The sequence below is a fragment of the Tachyglossus aculeatus genome, chromosome 1 (assembly GCF_015852505.1).
Source record: "Tachyglossus aculeatus isolate mTacAcu1 chromosome 1, mTacAcu1.pri, whole genome shotgun sequence".
Taxonomy (NCBI): domain Eukaryota; kingdom Metazoa; phylum Chordata; class Mammalia; order Monotremata; family Tachyglossidae; genus Tachyglossus; species Tachyglossus aculeatus.
This window is the reverse complement of record NC_052066.1, coordinates 5,805,181-5,826,669: the sequence shown is the minus strand read 5'-3', so window position 1 is coordinate 5,826,669 and position 21,489 is coordinate 5,805,181.

Below are 21,489 nucleotides of genomic sequence, written 5' to 3'. Positions count from 1 at the left end.
GTGCAAAGCACTGTTCTAAGCACTGGAGAGGTTATAAGATGATCTGGTTGTCCCACGCGGGGGCTCACAGTCTTCATCCCCATTTTACAGATGAGGGAACTGAGGCCCAGAGAAGTTAAGTGACTTGCCCAAAGTCACACAGCTGACAATTGGTGGAGCTGGGATTTGAACCCATGACCTCTAACTCCAAAGCCTGTGCTCTTTCCCACTGAGCCACACTGCTTCTCTGCCATCATCGTTATTGCCATCATTAATGCCATCATCATTATTATTATTATTATTTCCCCTCCCCACCCCCCACCTTACCTCCTTCCCTTCCCCACAGCACCTGTACATATGTATTTATGTTTGTACGTATTAATTACTCTATTTATTCATTTATTTTACTTGTACATATTTATTCTATTTATTTTATTTTGTTAATATGCTTTGTTGTCTGTCACCCCCTTCTAGATTGTGAGCCCGCTGTTGGGTAGGGACCGTCTCTATATGTTGCCAACTTGTACTTCCCAAGCGCTTAGTACAGTGCTCTGAACACAGTAAGTGCCCAATAAATACGATTGAATTGAAGTAACATTTATTCATTCTTTCAATCGTATTTACTTACAATTATCTCCTAGACTGTGAGCCCACTGTTGGGTAGGGACCATCTCTAGATTTTGCCAACTTGTAATAATGATAATAATAATAATGATGGCATTTATTAAGCGCTTACTATGTGCAAAGCACTGTTCTAAGCACTGGGGAAGTTACAAAGTGATCAAGTTGTCCCTCAGGGGGCTCACAGTCTTCCTCCCCATTTTACAGATGAGGGAACTGAGGCATGGAGAAGTTAAGTAACTTGCCCAAAGTCACACAGCTGACAATTGGTGGAGCCGGGATTTGAACCCATGACCTCTGACTCCCAAGCCTGGGCTCTTTCCACTGAGCCACGCTGCTTCTCTTGTACTTCCCAAGCGCTTAGTCCAGTGCTCTGCCCAGAGTAAGCGCTCAATAAATATGATTGAATGAATGAATGAGTCTGTAAAATGGGGATTAAGACTGTAAACCCCACGTGGGACAGGGACTGTGTCCAACCTGACAAATTTGTATATACCAGTGCTCAGTATAGTGCCTGGCAAATTGTAAGCATTTAACAAATATCAATATTATTATTATTATTATCATTCAAGGTCCCTGCCCCACACAGCCCTCATTGGAACAGCTAATAAAAGCTAATAAATAATATTTTACTTGTACATATCTATTCTATTTATTTTATTTTGTTAGTATGTTTGGTTTTGTTCTCTGTCTCCCCCTTTTAGACTGTGAGCCCACTGTTGGGTAGGGACCGTCTCTATATGTTGCCAACTTGGACTTCCCAAGCGCTTAGTACAGTGCTCTGCACACAGTAAGCGCTCAATAAATACGATTGATGATGATGATAATAAAGGCTTTATCCCTATTTTACAGCTGACAAAATTGAATAGACATGCACAATTGTAAACTCTTTTTAATGGTACTATAATAATAACAATAATGGCATTTGTTAAGCGCTTACTATGTGCATAGCACTGTTCTAAATGCTTGGGAGGGATACAAGGTGATCAGGTTGTCCCACGGGGGGCTCACAATCTTAATCCCCATTTTACAGATGAGGGAACTGAGGCTCAGAGAAGTGAAGTGACTTGCCCAAGGTCACACAGCGGACATGTGGCGGAGCCGGGATTAGAACCCATGACCTCTGACTCCCAAGCCTGGGCTCTTTCCACTGAGCCACACTACTTACTCCAGTGCCGGACACAGTCTTTTAGACTGTGAGCCCACTGTTGGGTAGGGACTGTCTCTATGTGTTGCCAATTTGTACTTCCCAAGCGCTTAGTACAGTGCTCTGCACATAGTAAGCGCTCAATAAATATGATTGATTGATTGATTGATTGAGTGATTGATTGGAGTAAATACAAAACAATCAGATTGGACACAGTCCCTGTCCCACAGTAGGGCTCACTGCCTTAATCCCCATTTTCCAGATGAGGTCACTGAGGCCCAGAGAAGTGAAATGAGAAGCAGCGTGGCTCAGTGGAAAGAGCCCGGGCTTTGGAGTCAGAGGTCACGGGTTCAAATCCCGGCTCTGCCAATTGTCAGCTGTGTGACTTTGGGCAAGTCACTTCACTTCTCTGGGCCTCAGTCACCTCATCTGGAAAATGGGAATTAAGACTGTGAGCCCTCCGTGGGACAACCTGATTACCTTGTAACCTCCCCAGCGCTTAGAACAGTGGTTGGCACATAGTATGAGAAGCAGCGTGGCTCAGTGGAGAAGAGCCCGGGCTTCGGAGTCAGAGGTCATGGGTTCAAATCCCGGCTCTGCCAAATGTCAGCTGTATGACTTTGGGCAAGTCACTTCACTTCTCTGGGCCTCAGTTCCCTCATCTGTAAAATGGAGATGAAGACTGTGAGCCCCCAGTGGGACAACCTGATCACCTTGTAACCTCCCCAGCGCTTAGAACAGTGCTTTGCACATAGTAAGCACTTAATAAATGCCATTATTATTATTATTATTATTATTTATAGTAAGCGCTTAATAAATGCCATCAAAAAAAAAAATGACTTGCCCAAGGTCACAAAATAGACAAGTGGAGGAGCCAGGATTAGAACCAGGTCCTCTCACTCTCAGGCCAAGCCATTCTCAGATCCTTGAGGTCAGGGAACAGCATAATAATAATAATAATAATAATAATAATAATAATAATAATAACAATAATAACAATAATAATAATTTTGGTATTTGTTAAGCGCTTACTATGTGCCAAGCACTGTTCTAAGCACTAGGGGAGACACGAGGTAATCAGGTTGTCCCACATGGGGCTCACAGTCTTAATCTCCATTTTCCAGATGAGGCAACTGAGGCACAGAGAAGTGAAGTGCCTTGCCTGAGGTCACACGGCTGACGTGGCAGAGCCGGGATTAGAACCCATGACCTTCTGCCTCCCAAGCCAGCGCTGTTTCCACTGAGCCACGCTGCTTCCATTCCATTCATTCGATCAATCAGTGGTACTCATTAAGCGCTTACTATGTAATAATGATGGCATTTGTTAAGTGCTTACTATGTGCAAAGCACTGTTCTAAGCACTGGGGAGGTTACAAGGTGATCAGATTGTCCCACGTGGGGCTCAAAGTCTCAATCCCCATTTTCCAGATGAGGGAACTGAGGCCCAGAGAAGTGAAGTGACTTGCCCAAAGTCACACAGCTGACAAGTGGAAGAGCCGGGATTTGAACCCACCACCTCTGGCTCACAAGCGCGAGCTCTTGCCACTGAGCCAGGCCGCTTCCCTAACAGACGCAGCATGGCTAGTGGCTAGAGCACAGGCTTGGAGTCAGAAGGTCATTCATTCACTCAATCGTATTTATTGAGCACTTACTGTGTGCAGAGCACTGTACTAAGTGCCTAAATTCTGGGTTCTAATCCCAGCGCCTCCACTCGTTTGCTGAGTGACCTCGGGAAAGTCACTTCACTTGGGAAAGTCACTTAGAGAAGCAGCGTGGCTCAGTGGAAAGAGCACGGGCTTTGGAGTCAGAGGTCATGGGTTCGAATCCCGACTCCGCCCCATGTCTGCTGTGTGATCTTGGGCAAGTCACTTCACTTCTCTGGGCCTCAGTTACCTCACCTGTAAAATGGGGATTAAGACTGTGAGCCCCACGTGGGACAACCTGATCACCCTGTATCCTCCGCAGCGCTTAGAACAGTGCTTTGCACATAGTAAGCGCTTAACAAATGCCATTAAAAAGAAGTCACTTAACTTCTCTGGGCCTCAGTTACCTCATCTGTAAAATGGGGATTAAGACTGTGAGCCCCACGTGGGACAACCTGATCACCTTGTAACGCCCCCAGCGCTTAGAACAGTGCTCTGCACATAGTAAGCGCTTAACAAATGCCATTTAAAAAAAGAAGTCACAACTTCTCTGGGCCTCAGTTACCTCATCTGTAAAATGGGGATGAAGACTGTGAGCCCCCCGTGGGACAACCTGATCACCTTGTAACCCCCCCCCCCCCAGCGCTTAGAACAGTGCTCTGCACATAGTAAGCGCTTAACAAATGCCATTAAAAAAAAAAGTCACTTATCTTCTCTGGGTCTCAGTTACCTCATCTGTAAAATGGGGATTAAGACTGTGAGCCCCACGTGGGACAACCTGATCACCCTGTATCCTCCCCAGCGCTTAGAACAGTGCTTGGCACTTAGTAAGCGCTTAACAAATGCCTATTATTATTATTATTATTATTATTATTGTTATTATTATTATTATCTCTGTGCTTTGGTTACCTCATCTGGAAAATGGGGATTGAGCCTGTGAGCCCCACGTGGGACAGGGACTGTGTCCAACCCGATTTGCTTGTACCCACCCCGATGCTTAGTACAGTGCCTGACGCATAGTAAGCGCTTAATACCATAATTATTATGATTATTACCGAGCACTAGGCGTTTGAGAGAGAACAATACAACAGAGTAGAGAAGCAACGTGGCTTAGTGGAAAGTGCTGTGCACATAGTAAGCGCTCAATAAATATGATTGATTGATTGATTGATCGAAAGAGCCCGGGCTTGGGAGCCAGAGGTCATGGGTTCTAATTCTGGCTCTGCCATTTATCAGCTGTGTGTCTTTGGGCCAGTCGCTTCACTTCTCTGGGCCTCAGTGACCTCATCTGGAAAATGGGGATGAAGACTGTGAGCCCCACATGGGACAACCTGATCACCTTGTGACCTCCCCAGCGCTTAGAACAGGGCTTGGCACATAGTAAGCGCTTAACAAATACCATCATCATTATTATTATTATTGGACAAGCTCCTTGCCTACAAAGAGCGGAAAGTCTCGAGGGGGAGACGGGCATAAAAATGGTCTGCGTAGAATTAGCGTGGCCCTGGGCAAGTCACTTCCCTTCGCTGTGCCTCAGTTCCCTCATCTGGAAAATGGGGATGGTGACTCTGAGCCCCACGGGAGACAACCTGATTACCTGGTATCTACCCCAGCGCTTAGAACAGTGCTTGGTACATAGTAAGCACTTATCAGAGAAGCTTCCCTAACAGACGCAGCATGGCTAGTGGCTAGAGCACGGGCTTGGAGTCAGAAGGTCATTCATTCACTCAATTGTATTTATTGAGCACTTACTGTGTGCAGAGCACTGTACTAAGCGCCTAAATTCTGGGTTCTAATCCCAGCGCCTCCACTTGTCTGCTGAGTGACCTTGGGAAAGTCACTTCACTTGGGAAAGTCACTTAGAGAAGCAGCGTGGCTCAGTGGAAAGAGCACGGGCTTTGGAGTCAGAGGTCATGGGTTCCAATCCCGACTCCACCACGTCAGCTGTGTGATCTTGGGCAAGTCACTTAACTTCTCTGGGCCTCAGTTACCTCATCTGTAAAATGGGGATTAAGACTGTGAGCCCCACGTGGGACAACCTGATCACCCTGCATCCTCCCCAGCGCTTAGAACAGTGCTTTGCACATAGTAAGCGCTTAACAAATGCCAGTTATCATTATTATTATCATTATTATTATTATTGTCATTATTATATGGATTTAAGCATTGTGAGGCTGAGGGTGGGGTGAATATCAAGGGTTTAAAGAGGAAAGATCCAAAATGCAAGGGCGACACAGAAGGGAGGAGGGAGGAGGGGAGTCAATCAATCAATCAATCGTATTTATTGAGCGCTTACTGGGTGCAGAGCACTGTACTAAGCGCTTGGGAAGTACAAGTTGGCAACATATAGAGACCTTAGTTGAGGATAGTTGAGGATGGGATTGGTTGATTAACAATAATTATGTTTATAAGACATTTGCTTTGCTAAGTGCTGGGGTAGAACCATGTTCCCTAGTGTTTTCTACCTCCTTCCCTTCCCCACGGCACCTGTATATATGTTCGTACATATTTATTACTCTATTTATTTATTTTACTTGTACATATCTATTCTATTTATTTTATTTTGTTAGTATGTTTGGTTTTGTTCTCTGTCTCCCCCTTTTCGACTGTGAGCCCACTGTTGGGTAGGGACTGTCTCTATATGTTGCCAACTTGGACTTCCCAAGCGCTTAGTACAGTGCTCTGCACACAGTAAGCGCTCAATAAATACGATTGATTGATTGATTGATTGATTGATTGATCGACGGAGCCCCGGACCTCAGAGTCAGAAGGAACTGGGTTCTAATTCCAGCTCCGCCATTTGTCTGCTGTGTGACCCTGGGCAAGTCACTGTACTTGCCCAAGAAGTACAAGAGAAGTACAGAAGTACAACAGAAGTAGAGAAGCAGCGTGGCTCAGTGGAAAGAGCCCGGGCTTTGGAGTCCGAGGTCGTGGGTTCAAATCCCTGCTCCGCCAATTGTCAGCTGTGTGGCTTCTAGACTGTGAGCCCACTGTTGGGTAGGGACCGTCTCTATGTGTTTCCAACTTGTACTTCCCAAGCGCTTAGTATAGTGCTCTGCACACAGTAGCCCTCAATAAATACGATTGAATGAATGAATGAATGAATGAATGAATGACTTTGGGAAAGTCACTTAATAATAATAATAATAATAATGGTATTTGTTAAGCGCTTACTATGTGCAAAGCACTGTTCTAAGCACTGGGGAGGTTACAGAGTGATCAGGTTGTCCCACTGGGGGCTCACAGTCTTAATCCCCATTTTACAGATGAGGTAACTGAGGCCCAGAGAAGTGAAGTGACTTCCCAAAGTCACACAGCTGACAGTTGGCGGAGCCGGGATTTGAACCCATGACCTCTGACTCCAAAGCCCGGGCTCTTTCCACTGAGCCACGCTGCTTCTCTGGGCCTGAGTTACCTCATCTGGAAAATGGGAATGAAGACTGTGAGCCCCTGTGGAACAACCTGATCACCTTGCAACCTTCACAGTGCTTAGAACAGCACTGTGCACATAGTAAGTGCTTAATAAATGCCATCATTATTATTATTATCATTATTATTACTTCTCTGTGCCTCAGTTTCCTCAGCTGCCGAATGGGGATTAAGACTGTGCCCCAGGCAGGGGCTGGGTCCACCCTCATTTGTTTGTATCTATCACAGTAATACAGTTCCTGGCACCTAGTAAGCGCTTAACAAATATCACAATTATTATTCCACAGTATGATCAGATTAGACATGAATCCTGTTCTCCAGGGAATATACAGTCCCTATAGATTGTTAATTCACTGAGGGCCGGGAATGTATCTACCAACTCATTTATTTTGTCACCCCGGGCTCACCCAAGCGCTTAGTACAGTGAAGCAGCGTGGCTCAGTGGAAAGAGCCCGGGCTTTGGAGTCAGAGGTCATGGGTTCAAATCCCGGCTCCGCCAATTGTCAGCTGTGTAACTTTGGCACTTCACTTCTCTGTACCTCCGTTCCCTCATCTGTAAAATGGGTATTAAGACTGGAAGCCCCCCGTGGGACAACCTGATCACCTTGCATTCCCCCAGTGCTTTGCACATAGTAAGCACTTAACAAATACCATTATTATTGTTATTATAGTGCTCTGCGCAAAGTAAGCACTCAATAAATATGACTGATTGACTGATTTATTGAACCATCAAAGTGCATTGAGGGCAGGGAATGTATCTATCAACCCTGATGTGTTATACCTTCCCAAGTGTTCAGTATAGAGCTCTGCCCATAGGATACGCTCAATAAATGCCGTGAATTGATGAACTCATTCATTCATTCAATCGTATTTACTCATTAAAGGAGAGGGAGAGCAGGAATTTCATCCCCATTTTATCATCATCATCATCATCAATTGTATTTATTGAGCGCTTACTGTGTGCAGAGCACTGTACTAAGCGCTTGGGAAGTACAAATTGGCAACATATAGAGACAGTCCCTACCCAACAGTGGGCTCACAGTCTAAAAGGGGGAGACAAAACCAAACATACTAACAAAATAAAATAAATAGAATAGACATGTACGAGTAAAATAAATAAATAAATAGAGTAATAAATATGTACAAACATATATCCATATGTACAGGTGCTGTGGGGAAGGGAGGGAGGTAAGATGGGGGGGATGGAGAGGGGGACGAGGGGGAGAGGAAGGAAGGGGCTCAGTCTGGGAAGGCCTCCTGGAGGAGGTGAGCTCTCAGTAGGGCCTTTTACAGATGAGAAGCAGCATAGCCTGGTGGGTAATAATAATAAGCATTTGTTAAGTGCTTACTATGTGCAAAGCACTGTTCTAAGTGCTGCGGATGTTACAAGGTGATCAGGTTGTCCCACGTGGGGCTCACAATCTTAATCCCCATTTTACAGATGAGGTCACTGAGGCCCAGAGAAGTGAAGTGACTCGCCCAAAGTCACACAGCTGACAAGTGGCAGAGCCAGGATTTGAATACTGATAGCCTTTATTAAGCACTTACTATGTGCCAAGCACTGTTCTAAGCACTGGGGAGGTTATAAGGTGATCAGGTTGTTCCACAGGGGGCTCACAGTCTTTATCCCCATTTTACAGATAAGGTAACTGAGGCACAGAGAAGTGAAGTGACTTGCCCAAAGTCACACAGCTGACAAGCGGCAGAGGCAGGATTTGAACCCGTGACCTCTGACTCCAAAGCCCGGGCTCTTTCCACTGAGCCACATTGCTTCTCATGTAAAGCCGGGTAGAGCCCAGGCCTGGGTATCAGAAGGTCATTGGTTCTGATAATAATAAAAATGATAATAATAATAATAATAATAATAATGGTATTTGTTAAGCTTGTTAAGATTTGTTAATCTTTTAGACTGTGAGCCCACTGTTGGGTAGGGACTGTCTCTATATGTTGCCAGCTTGTGCTTCCCAAGCGCTTACTACAGTGCTCTGCACACAGTAAGCGCTCAATAAATACGATTGATTGATTGATTGATTAAACGCTTACCATGTGCCAAGCACTGTTCAAAGCACTGGATCCCGGCTCCGCCACTTGTCTGCTGCGTGACTTTGGGCAAATCCTTTCACTTCTCCGTGCCTCAGTTCCCTCATCCGTAAATGGGGATTGAGTCTGTGAACCCCACGTGGGACAGGGACCGTGTCCAACCCAACTGGCTTGTATCTACCCCAGCGCTTAGTACAGTGCCTGCCGAATAGTAAGCACTTAATAGAGCCCATCGTTATGAATAATTATTATTATATAAATGAGGAAACTGGGGCCTGAAGAAATTCAGCGACTTCACCCATGGTCACCCCAAAATTTCAGGGCAGGGCGGGATTAGAACCCAGATCTTGTACTTCCCAAGCGCTTAGTACAGTGCTCTGCACATAGTAAGCGCTCAATAAATACGATTGATGATGATGATGATGATCTCCTGCCTCCGAGGCCCCTCCATTAAACCCCACCGCTTCTCCAGGCCGCCCGAAAGTACATCGGGCCGCTTTCCTCGGACAAATAAAGAGCTTTTTCTTCAGGATCCCCTAATGAGGCCAGATTTAAATCGGATTCCGTCTGGCCTGGGATTTTTTAACACGGAAGAAAGGACATTCATAACTCAGCCAGTCCCCATGGCCTGCGGGAAGTTTGCCAACTCCGTCCGCCTGCTTTCTTTAGCCGAGCGGGCGGAATTCCCCAAAGGCGGGAATTTTCCGCGCGGTTCTGGAGAGGCTGCTCTAATCACGATAACGATGGGATTCGTGAAGCGCTTACTATGGGTCAAGCGCTGTTCTAAGCGCTGGGGGAGATACAAGCAAAGCGGAATGGACGCAGTCCCTGTCCCACATCGGGCTCACACTCTTAACCCCCATTTGACAGATGAGGGAATCGAGTCCAGAGGAGTGAAGCAATTTGCCCAAGGTCACCCAGCAGATGAGTGGCAGAGCCGGGATTAGAATAATAATAATGATGATGGCATTTATTAAGCGCTTAGTATGTGCGAAGCGTTGTTCTAAGCGCTGGGGAGGTTACAAGGTGATCAGGTTGTCCCACGTGGGGCTCACAGTCTTCATCCCCATTTTACAGATGAGGGAACTGAGGCCCAGAGAAGGGAAGTGCCTTGCCCAAGGTCACACAGCAGACATGTGGTGGAGCCAGGATTAAATAATGATAATAATAATAATAATAATAATAGTAATAGCATTTAATAATAATAATAATGATGATGATGGCATTTGTTAAGCGCTTACTATGTGCAAAGCACTGTTCTAAGCGCTGGCACTGTTCTAAGCACTGTGCTTACTATGTGTTCTAAGCATTGGGGAGGATACAAGGTGATCAGGTTGTCCCACGGGGGGCTCAAAGTCTTCATCCCCATTTTACAGATGAGGCCGCTGAGGCCCAGAGAGGTTAAATGACTTGCCCAAAGTCACACAGCCGACAAGAACTCAGCTCCTTCTGACTCCCATTCATTCATTCATTCATTCAATCGTATTTATTGAGCGCTTACTGCGTGCTCTACCCAGTCGGCCATACGGCTCATCTTTCGACGAAAATTCCATGAAGCCTGCCGATGGAAGGAGAAATCTAACTGGGGGATGATAATAATAATAATTACATATCTATTCTATTTATTTTATTTTGTTAGTATGTTTGGTTTCATTCTCTGTCTCCCCCTTTTAGACTGTGAGCCCACTGTTGGTCTCTCTATGTTGTCAACTTGGACTTCCCAAGCGCTTAGTCCAGTGCTCTGCACACAGTAGGCGCTCAATAAATACGATTGATGATGACGATATGATAACAATAGTAGTAATAAGAACAATGATCGTATTTGTTAAGCGCTTACTATATGCCAGGCGCTGGGGTGGATAGAAGCAAATGGGGTTGGACAAAGTCCCCATCCCACGTGGGGCTCACATATGAGGGAGGCCCAGAGCAGGGAAGTGACTTACCCAAGGTCACGCAGCGGACAAGCGGCAGGGCGGGGATTCGAACCCAGGTCCTTCCCACTCCCTAGGCCACACCGCTTCCCTCCGGTTGCCAGCTCCAGGCCTCCGGAGCTGTTGCGGTCGAACCGCTCCGGAGAGTCAACGAAGGTTAGGAAAATCCAACCGGGGCCCTATTCTCCAAATTCCTAAATGAGGAAAAAAGCTCCCATTGTGCGCTGGAATGCCCAGCCGGCGGGGGGGGAGAAACAGAAGTTTGTACACAGCGTCTTTTTTTAGACGAATCCCGGGAAGGGTTGCCAAGATGGGATGATGCCAGCTACAGCTGCCGGGCTGAATCTCCCAACAGTTTCGAGGACATGGGAGAAGAAGAGAATGTGTTTCCTTGGATACGATCCAAGCCATTCCCTCTTTGGATGGCTTCGGTTACTTCAACCCATTTTTCCAGTCTGGAGAGTCGAACGGCTCTTTATTTTTATTTTTATTTTTATTTTAACGGCGCTTCCCATGGGCCAGGATCTCAAAGCGCCGTTCTCAGCGCTTAGAACAGTGCACTGCACATAGGTGATCAGGTTGTCCCACGGTGGGGGGCTCACGGTCTGCATCCCCATTTTACAGATCAATCGTATTTATTGAGCGCTTGCTGTGTGCAGAGCACTGTGCTAAACGCTTGGGAAGTACAAGTTGGCAGCATAATGGCCAGGTGCAGATGAGGTCACTGAGGCCCTGAGAATTGAAGTACCTAGGTCATGGGTTCGAATTCCGGCTCCACTAATTAATAATAACAATACTGTTGGTATTTGTTAAGCGCTTACTATGTGCAAAGCACTGTTTTAATTGCTGGGGTAGATACAGGGTAATCCGGTTGTCCCACGTGGGGCTCACAGTCTTCATCCCCACTTTACAGATGGGGGAACTGAGGCACAGAGAAGTGAAGTGACTTGCCCAAAGTCACACGGCTGACAAGTGCTGGAGCCGGGATTTGAACCCACGACCTCTGACTCCGAAGCCCGGGCTCTTTTCCACTGAGCCATGCTGCTAACTGTCATCCGTGTGACCTTGGGCAAGTCACTTAACTTCTCTGTGCCTCAGTTACGTCATCGGTAAAATGGGGATTGACTGTGAGCCCCACGGGGGACAACCTGATCACCTTGTAACCTCACCAGTGCTTAGAACAGTGCTTTGCACATAGTAAGTGCTTAATAAATGCCATCATTATTATTATTATTATTATTATTTACTATTCTATTTATTTTGTTAACGATGGGCACTTCTAGACTGTGAGCCCACTGTTGGGTAGGGACCGTCTCTATATGTTGCCAACTTGTACTTCCCAAGCGCTTAGTACAGTGCTCTGCACACAGTGAGCGCTCAATAAATACGATTGATTGATTGATTGATTTAGCTTTACTTCTATTTATTCTGATGACTTGACACCTTGACCACATGTTTTGTTTTGTTGTCTGTCTCCCCCTTCTAGATTGTGAGCCCACTGTTGGGTAGGGACCGTCTCTAGATGTTGCCAACTTGGACTTCCCAAGCGCTTAGTACAGTGCTCTGCACACAGTAAGTGCTCAATAAATACGATTGATTGATTGATTGATTTAGCTTTACTTCTATTTATTCTGATGACTTGACACCTGACCATATGTTTTGTTTTGTTGTCTGTCTCCCCCTTCTAGACCGTGAGCTCGTTGCTGGGTAGGAACCATGTTGCCGACTTGTACTTCCCAAGCGCTTAGTACAGTCCAGTGCTCTGCACACAGTAAGCGCTCAATAAATATGACTGAATGAATGAATGAATGAACAAATGCCATCATCAGATGCCATCATCAAATGCCATCAGGAGAAGGAGCATGGCTCAATGGAAAGAGCCCGGGCTTTTGAGTCAGAGGTCATGGGTTCAAATCCCGCTCTGCCAATTGTCAGCTGTGTGACTTTGGGCAAGTCACATCACTTCTCTGTGCCTCAGTGACCTCATCTGGAAAATGGGGATGAAGCCCGTGAGCCCCCCGTGGGACAACCTGATCACCTTGTAACCTCCCCAGCGCTTAGAACAGTGCTTTGCACATAGTAAGCGCTTAATAAATGCCATCATTATTATTGTGATTATTAGAACAGTGTTTTGCACATAGTAAGCACTTAATAAATGCCATAATTATTGTTATCATCATTATTATTATTGTTAATAATAATATTGGTGATATTTGTTAAGCGCTTACTATGTGCCAACCACCGTTCTAAGCGCGGGGCTAGACACAAGGTGACCAGGTTGTCCTACATGGGGCTTTGGGCAAGTCCCTTAAAGATAATAATAGTTATGGTATTTGTTAATCGCTTACTATGTGCCATGCTATGTGACTTGGGGCAAGTCACTTAACAATAAAAATAATTATGGTATTTGTTCAGTGCTTACTATGTGCCATGCTATGTGACTTGGGGCAGGTCACTTAATAATAATAATAATAATAATAATAATAATAATAATAATAATAATGGCATTTGTTAAGCACTTATTATGTGCCAAGCATTGTTCTAAGAGCTAGTGTAGATACAGGTAATCAGGTTGTCCCACGTGGGGCTCACAGTCTTCATCCCCATTTTCCAGATGAGGGAACTGAGGCACTAAGAAGTGGCTTGCCCAAGCTCTCACAGCAGATAATGTGCCTCAGTTCCCTCATCTGTAAAATGGGGATGACGAATGTGAGTCCCACGTGAGACAACCTCATGACCTTGTATCTACCCCAGTCTTAGAACAGTGTTTGGCATATAGTAAGCACTTAACAAATATCATAATCATTATCATTATTATTAGGCTACTTGAGGGCAAAGATTATGTCTACTAACCCCATTGGAATCTCCCAAGCACTCAGTACAGTATCTATTCTATTTATTTTATTTGGTTAGTATGTTTGGTTTTGTTCTCTGTCTCCCCCTTTCAGACTGTGAGCCCACTGTTGGGTAGGGACTGTCTCTATATGTTGCCAATTTGTACTTCCCAAGCGCTTAGTACAGTGCTCTGCACATAGTAAGCGCTCAATAAATACGATTGATGATGATGATTATAAGTTCCTAGTGGGCAGGGATGATGTCCACTAAGTAAATTATAGCTATTATTCTATTTGTTCTGACATTTTGACACCTATCTGTTTTGTTTTGTTGTCCGTCTCCCCCTTCTAGACTGTGAGCCCGTTGTTGGGTAGGGACCATCTCTATATGTTGCCGACTTGGACTTCCTAAGTGCTTAGTACAGTGCTCTGCACACAGGAAGCGCTCAATAAATATGATTGAATGAATGAATGAATGAAAATTTGACTCTCCAAGGGCTCATTACAGTGCTCTGCACACAGTTGACTCTGAGTTCCTTCAGGGCAGGGAATATATCTATTAATTTTATGCTCACCGAAGCGCCTAGTAGGGTGTTCTGCACACAGTAAGCGCTCAATAAATACGATTGAATGAATGAATGAATGAATGAATGAATGAATGAATGAATGAAAATTTGACTCTCCAAGGGCTCATTACAGTGCTCTGCACACAGCTGACTCTGAGTTCCTTCAGGGCAGGGAATATATTTATTAATTTTATGCTCACTGAAGCGCCTAGTAGGGTGTTCTGCACACAGTAAGCACTCAATAAATACGATTGAATGAATGAATGGATGGATGGATGAATGAATGAATGAATGAATGAAAATTTGACTCTCCAAGGGCTCAGTACAGTGCTCTGCACACAGTTGACTCTGAGTTCCTTCAGGGCAAAGAATATATCTATTAATTTTATGCTCACCGAAGCGCCTAGTAGGGTGTTCTGCAGACAGTAAGCGTTCAATAAATACGATTGAATGAATGAATGATGGAGAAGCAGCGTGGCTCAATGGAAGGAGCATGGCCTTGGGAGTCAGAGGTCAGGAGTTCAAATCCCGGCTCCGCCAATTGTCAACTGTGTGACTTTGGGCAAGTCACTTAACTTCTCTTGGCCTCAGTTCCCTCACTTGTAAAATGGGGATGAAGACTGTGAGCCCCACGTGGGACAACCTGATCACCTTGTAATAATAATAATAATAATAATGGCATTTGTTAAGCGCTTACTATGTGCAGAGCACTATTCTAAGCACTGGGGGGTGGGGGGAATACAAGGTGATCAGGTTGTCCCACATGGGGCTCACAGTCTTAATCCCCATTTTCCAGATGAGGGAACTGAGGCTCAGAGAACTGAAGTGACTTGCCCAAGGTCACACAGCAGACATGTGGCAGAGCCGGGATTCGAACCCATGACCTCTGACTCCAAAGCCCAGGCTCTTTCCACTGAGCCACACTGCTTCTCTAAGCGCTGCTTGTATCCTCCCCAGTGCTTAAAACAGTCCTTTGCACATAGTAAGTGCTTACCAAATGCCATCATCATCACCATCATCATCCTCATTGAGCACTTACTGTGTGCAGAGCAGTGAACTAAGCGCTTGGAAAGTACAATTCAGCGATTAAGAGACAATTCCTGCCCACACCGGGTGCTTCTCTACATGCCTTAGCATGTCTCTTGGCTATTCAAAGCCACCGCCTGTTATATTCATTCATTCATTCAATCGCATTTATTGAGTGCTTACTGTGTACTAAGCGCTTACTGTGTACTAAGCGCTTGGGAAGTACAAGTTGGCAACATATAGAGACGGTCCCTACCCAACAGTGGGCTCACAATCTGGAAGGGACTATAGGATGGAGAGTCAAGCAGAGGCCTCCTGAGCTTGGGCAGTGACTAGCGAGTAGCACTGTGTGACTTTGGGCAAGTCACTTCACTTCTTAGTCCAGTGCTCTGCACACAGTAAGCGCTCAATAAATACGATTGAATGAGTGAATGATGGGAGAAGCAGCGTGGCTTAATGGAAAGAGCATGGCCTTGGGAGTCAGAGGTCAGGAGTTCAAATTCCGGCTCCACCAATTGTCAGCTGTGTGACTTTGGGCAAGTCACTTCACTTCTCTTGGCCTCAGTTCCCTCACTTGTAAAATGGGGATGAAGACTGTGAGCCCCACGTGGGACAACCTGATCACCTTGTAATAATAATAATAATGATGATGATGGCATTCATTAAGCGCTTACTATGTGCAGAGCACTGTTCTAAGCGCTGGGGAGGGAATACAAGGTGATCAGGTTGTCCCACATGGGGCTCACAGTCTTAATCCCCATTTTCCAGATGAGGGAACTGAGGCTCAGAGAACTGAAGTCTCTTCCCCCCTTTCTCCAACCCCCCGGCTCTCAACACTCTCTGCTACTCTCCCATCCTTCCCAGCGGTATCCTCAGAGGAACTCTCCTCCCTCCTCTCAAGTGCTACTCCGGCCACCTGTGCTTCTGACCCCATTCCCTCTCATCTTATGAAATCTCTCGCTCCATCCCTTCTCCCCTCCCTAACTTCCATCTTCAACCGCTCACTCTCCACTGGTTCCTTCCCCTCTGCCTTCAAACATGCCCATGTCTCTCCCATCCTAAAAAAAACCCTCTCTTGACCCCACCTCACCTTCTAGTTATCGTCCCATATCCCTCCTACCATTCCTTTCCAAACTCCTTGAACGAGTTGTCTACACGCGCTGCCTAGAATTCCTCAACAACAACTCTCTCCTCGACCCCCTCCAGTCTGGCTTCCGTCCCCTTCATTCCACGGAAACTGCGCTCTCAAAGGTCACCAATGACCTCCTGCTTACCAAATCCAACGGCTCATACTCTGTCCTAATCCTCCTCGACCTCTCAGCTGCCTTTGACACTGTGGCCCACCCCCTTCTCCTCAACACGCTATCTGACCTTGGCTTCACAGAATCCGTCCTCTCCTGGTTCTCCTCTTATCTCTCCGGTCGTTCTTTCTCAGTCTCTTTTGCAGGCTCCTCCTCCCCCTCCCATCCTCTTACTGTGGGGGTTCCCCAAGGTTCAGTGCTTGGTCCCCTTCTGTTCTCAACCTACACTCACTCCCTTGGTGACCTCATTCGCTCCCACGGCTTCAACTATCATCTCTACGCTGATGACACCCAGATCTCCATCTCTGCCCCTGCTCTCTCCCCCTCCCTCCAGGCTCGCATCTCCTCCTGCCTTCAGGACATCTCCATCTGGATGTCCGCCCGCCACCTAAAGCTCAACATGTCGAAGACTGAGCTCCTTGTCTTCCCTCCCAAACCTTGTCCTCTCCCTGACTTTCCCATCTCTGTTGACGGCACTACCATCCTTCCCGTCTCACAAGCCCGCAACCTTGGTGTCATCCTCGACTCCACTCTCTCATTCACCCCTCACATCCAAGCCGTCACCAAAACCTGCCGGTCTCAGCTCCGCAACATTGCCAAGATCCACCCTTTCCTCTCCATCCAAACCACTACCCTGCTCATTCAAGCTCTCATCCTATCCCGTCTGGACTACTGCACTAGCCTTCTCTCTGATCTCCCATCCTCGTGTCTCTCTCCACTTCAATCCATACTTCATGCTGCTGCCCGGATTATCTTTGTCCAGAAACGCTCTGGACATATTACTCCCCTCCTCAAAAACCTCCAATGGCTACCGATCAATCTGCGCATCAGGCAGAAACTCCTCACCCTGGGCTTCAAGGCTGTCCATCACCTCGCCCCCTCCTACCTCCCCTCCCTTCTCTCCTTCTCCAGCCCAGCCCGCACCCTCCGCTCCTCCACCACTAATCTCCTCACTGTACCTCGCTCTCGCCTGTCCCGCCATCGACCCCCGGCCCACGTCCTCCCCCGGGCCTGTAATGCCCTCCCTCTGCCCATCCGCCAAGCTAGCTCTCTTCCTCCCTTCAAGGCCCTGCTGAGAGCTCACCTCCTCCAGGAGGCCTTCCCTGACTGAGCCCCTTCTTTCCTCTCCCCCTCGTCCCCCTCTCCATCCCCCCGTCTTACCTCCTTCCCTTCCCCACAGCACCTGTATATATGTATATATGGTTGTACATATTTATTACTCTATTTATTTATTTATTTATTTATTTTACTTGTACATTTCTATCCTACTTATTTTATTTTGTTGGTATGTTTGGTTCTGTTCTCTGTCTCCCCCTTTTAGACTGTGAGCCCACTGTTGGGTAGGGACTGTCTCTATGTGATGCCAATTTGTACTTCCCAAGCGCTTAGTACAGTGTTCTGCACATAGTAAGTGCTCAATAAATACAATTGATTGATTGATTGATTGAAGTGACTTGCACAAGGTCACACAGCAGACATGTGGCAGAGCCGGGATTCGAACCCATGACCTCTGACTCCAAAGCCCGGGCTCTTTCCACTGAGCCACGCTGCTTCTCTAAGCGCTGCTTGTATCCTCCCCAGCGCTTAGAACAGTACTTTGCACATAGTAAGCGCTTAACAAATGCCATCATCATCATCATCACATCATTGAGCACTTACTGTGTGCAGAGCACTGGACTAAGCGCTCGGAAAGTACAATTCAGCGATTAAGAGACAATTCCTGCCCTCACCGGGTGCTTCTCTGCATGCCTTAGCATGTCTCTTGGCTATTCAAAGCCACCGCCTGTTATATTCATTCATTCATTCAATCGTATTTATTGAGCGCTTACTGTGTGCAGAGCACTGTACTAAGCGCTTGGGAAGTAGAAGTTATACCTGCCACCTGGGGCTCTACGTCACAGTCACTGACTGGTCCAGGCCCGTTACCGGGTAGAACAGGGAGACAAATCCCCACCTCCCTCCATGCTCTGCCACCCCAGGCCCGAAAACACCTGTACCAGGTAGAGCCCATCAGCGCCTTTGCCAGTCTCCTCCTTCTTGTTGTATCCCGGGACGATGGCATTTGTTAAGCGCTTACTATGTGCCAAGCACTGTTCTAACTGCTGGGGTAGATACAAGGTCATCAGGTTGTCCCACGTGGGCCTCACGGTCTCACTTCCCATTTTACAGATGAGGGAACTGAGGCCCAGAGAAGTGAAGCGACTTGCCCGAAGTCATACAGTGGCAGAGGCGGGATTGGAACCCACGACCTCTGACTCCGAAGCCCGGGCTCTTGTCACTAAGCCACGCTGCTCTCCCCACCCCACAGCACTTATGTCCGTATCTTTATATATTGTGAATTACGTATTTACACATTGAAGCAGCGTGGCTCAGTGGAAAGAGCCCGGGCTTTGGAGTCAGAGGTCACGGGTTCAAATTCCGGCTCTGCCAATTGTCAGCTGTGTGACTTTGGGCAAGTCACTTCACTTCTCTGGGCCTCAGTTACCTTTCATTCATTCATTCAATCGTATTTATTGAGCGCTTACTGTGTGCAGAGCACTGGACTAAGCGCTTGGGAAGTACAAGTTGGCAACAAATAGAGACGGTCCCTACCCAACAGTGGGCTCACAGTCTAGAAGACTCATCTGTAAAATGAGGATTAAGACTGTGAGCCCCCCGTGGGACAACCTAATCACCTTGTAACCTCCCCAGTGCTTAGAACAGCGCTTTGTACATAGTAAGCGCTTTATAAGTGTCATAATTATTATTATTATTATATTTATTCATATTAATGTCTGTCTCCCCCTCTCAAATGCTCAAATGGGGAGCATTTGTTAAGTGCTTACTATGTGCAAAGCACTGTTCTAAGCACTGGGGGAATTGGGAGAATACAAGGTGATCGGGTTGTCTCACTTGGGGCTCACAGTCTTAATCCCCATTTTACAGATGAGCTAACTGAGGCACAGAGAAGTTAAGTGGCTCTCTTCCTCCCTTCAAGGCCCTACTGAGAGCTCACCTCCTCCAGGAGGCCTTCCCAGACTCAGCCCCCTCCTTCCTCTCCCCCTCCTCCCCCTCCCCATCCCCCCCGCCTTACTTCCTTCCCCTCCCCACAGCACCTGTATATATGTATATACGTTTGTACGTATTTATTACTCTATTTTATTTGTACATGTCTATTCTACTTATTTTATTTTGTTAAAACATATTAACAAAATAAAATAAATAGAATAAATAGGTCCAAATAAAATAAATACGTACAAACATATATACATATATTCATTCATTCATTCAATCATATTTATTGAGTGCTTACTGTGTGCAGAGCATTCATTCATTCAATCGTATTTATTGAGTGCTTACTGTGTGCAGAGCACTGTACTAAGCACTTGGGAAGTACAAGTTGGCAACCTAAAGAGACGGTTCCTACCACCAACAGGCTCACAGTCTAGAAGGGGGAGGCAGACAACAAAACAAACCATGTGGACAGGTGTCAAGTCATCAGAACAAATAGAATTAAAGCTAAATGCACCACATTAACAAAATAAATAGAATAGTAAATATATACAATAATAATGTTGGTATTTGTTAAGCGCTTACTATGTGCCAAGCACTGTTCTAAGCGCTGGGGTAGATACAAGGTAATCAAGTAATCAATATACAAGTAAAATAGAGTAATCAGTCTGTACAAACATATATACAGGTGCTGTGAGCACTGTACTAAGCGCTTGGAAAGTACAATTCGGCAACAGGTAGAGACAATCTCTACCCAACAACAGGCTCACAGTCTAGAAGGGGGGGATCTGCTGTGTGTCCTCGGGCAAGTCACTCGCTTCTCTGGGCCTGGATCTGCTGCTGTGTGTCCTCGGGCAAGTCACTCACTTCTCTGGGCCTCAGTGACCTCATCTGTAAAATGGGGATTAAGAGTGTGAGCCCCACGTGGGACAGGGCTGTGAGATAATTCTATTTATCTATTATGATGGTATTGACGCCTGTCTACTTGTGTGGTTTTGTTGTCTGTCTCCCCCTTCTAGACTGTGAGCCCGTTGTTGGGTGGGGATTGTCTCTATCTGTTGCCGAATTGTATTTTCCAAGCACTTGATACAGTGCTCTGCACACAGTAAGCGCTCAATAAATACACTTGAATGAATGAATGAGTGGGGCAGGGAGGGGGTTCCCTAGGGGAGAAGGGTGACCCGCAAGAGAGGGGGGTGGTCTTCAGAAGAGCATGGCGGCTCCCAGAAAAGAGGTGTAGCCCCCTCTGTAGCCCCCCTTGAAGGGAGGAAGAGAGCCACTTAACTTCTCTGTGCCTCAGTTAGCTCATCTGTAAAATGGGGATTAAGACTGTGAGCCCCAAGTGGGACAACCTGATCACCTTCTATCCCCCCCGGCGTTTAGAACAGTGCTTTGCACATAGAAGCAGAGTGACCCCAAAAGAGGGGGATGGTCTCTAAAGCAGCGTGGACTAGTGGTTAGACCCCGGGCCTGGGTCACGGGTCATGACCCTCTCTTCTAAAAGGGGGTTCAGAGGTCATGGGTTCTGGGCCCGTCTCCACCACTTGTTCGCTGTGTGGTCTCCGGTTAGTCATCTCGCTTCTCTGCGCCTCAGTTGCCTCATCTGTAAAATGGGGATAGAGTCTGTGAGCCCCACGTGGGACCAGGATTGTGTCCAACCCAATTTGCTTGTATCTACCCTGGTGCTTAGTATAGTGTCTGGCACACAGTAATAATAATAACTATTATTATTATATTATTATAGTACAGTGCTCTGCGCACAGTAAGCACTCAATAAATGCGATTGAATGGATGAATGAATACCATAATAATAATTATGCATTAATTATATTATAATTAATTAATGATTAATTATATTAATTATATTATAATTAATCAATGGTTAATTATATTATTTATATTAAATTATTATATTATTGTTATGGTATTCATTCATTCATTCAATCGTATTTATTGAGTGCTTACTGTGTGCAGAGCACTG